We start from the raw sequence: 1,474 nt of genomic DNA on the forward strand, positions 1-1,474 counted from the left end.
TATCAGGCCAGTCCTCTCACACCCTGACTTCTCCTGGGCCAAAGGTCACTACTCTGGCAGGTGTGAAAGAGTCCTTAGTTTACCCCAATTCGACTCTGCAATAATTGGCCACAGAGACGTAGTTCTGCCCTTCTAGTACCAAGAAGAGTGTCTCCTAACCTCCAAGGAGGAGGCAAGATCACTACTACTCCATGAATTTTCATCCATTGCTCCACCCAACTCTATTAGCTCTGGGAAGTGTTACCAAGAATCTTCAAAGCTCAGCTCCTTTTTTGAGAAAAAATGTCTTCTCAATTTAAGGATCTAAAACAATGGTCATGTGGCTGGGCTTGGTGGCTCACAACTGTAGTCCCAGCACTTTGGAGGCCAAGGCGGGTGGCTCACTTGAGGTCAGGAGTTAGAGACCAGCCTGGCCAACAAGGTGAAACCCAGTCTTTACTAAAAATACAAAAAGTAGCCAGGCATGGTGGTGGGTGCCTGTAACCCCAGCTACTCGGGAGGCTGAGGCACAAGAATTGCTTGAACCCAGGAGGCGGAGGTTGCAGTGAGCTGAGATAGTGCCACTGCACTCCAGCCTGGGCCATGGAGTGAGACTCAGTTTCAAAAAGAAAAACAAAACAAAACAAAACAATAAAACAATGGTAATGGGAGTCTCCTGTGGCCCCAAACAGCCTACAATCTCAGTTCCCGCAATGAACTTGGCTGGGAGAGACACTAAAGGGATTTTTTTAATTAGACACCATTCTGTTCACTTTCAAAAGAGTAATGAGGGGCCACACCTGGAGGCTCACAGCTGTAATTCCAACACTTTGGCAAGCCAAGGCAGAACAATCACTTAAGCCCAGGAGTTGCTGACCAGCCTGGGCTACTTAGTGAGACCCTGTCTTTCCAAAAAATACAAAAAATAGATGGATGTGATGGTGCACACCTGTAGTCCCAGCTACTCTGCAGGCTGAGGTGGAAGGGTGGCTTGTGTCTGGGAAGCAGAAGTTACAGTGATCTGAGACTGTGCCACTGTACCCCCAGCCTGGGCAGAAGAGCAAGACGCTGTCTTAAATAAATAAATAAATAAATAAAATATTCCCCACTTTGGAATGGAGTCTAGAGAAATAAATGGATCCCACATTCAGAACAAAGGCTCCATTCTTGAAAATGGTGTATGAGACCCATCGTGTTGGCTCATGCCTGTAATCCCAAGACCTTAGAAGGCAAAGTGGCCGGGCGCGGTGGCTCACGCTTGTAATCCCAGCACTTTGGGAGGCCGAGGCGGGCGGATCACGAGGTCAGGAGATCGAGACCACGGTGAAACCCTGTCTCTACCAAAAAAAAAATACAAAAAATTAGCCGGGCGTGGTGGCGGGCGCCTGTAGTCCCAGCTACTCGGAGAGGCTGAGGCAGGAGAATGGCGTGAACCCGGGAGGCGGAGGTTGCAGTGAGCCGAGATCGCGCCACTGCACTCCAGCCTGGGCGACAG

This window comes from Hylobates moloch, unplaced genomic scaffold (genome assembly GCF_009828535.3).
Source record: "Hylobates moloch isolate HMO894 unplaced genomic scaffold, HMol_V3 SCAFFOLD_9, whole genome shotgun sequence".
Classification (NCBI taxonomy): domain Eukaryota; kingdom Metazoa; phylum Chordata; class Mammalia; order Primates; family Hylobatidae; genus Hylobates; species Hylobates moloch.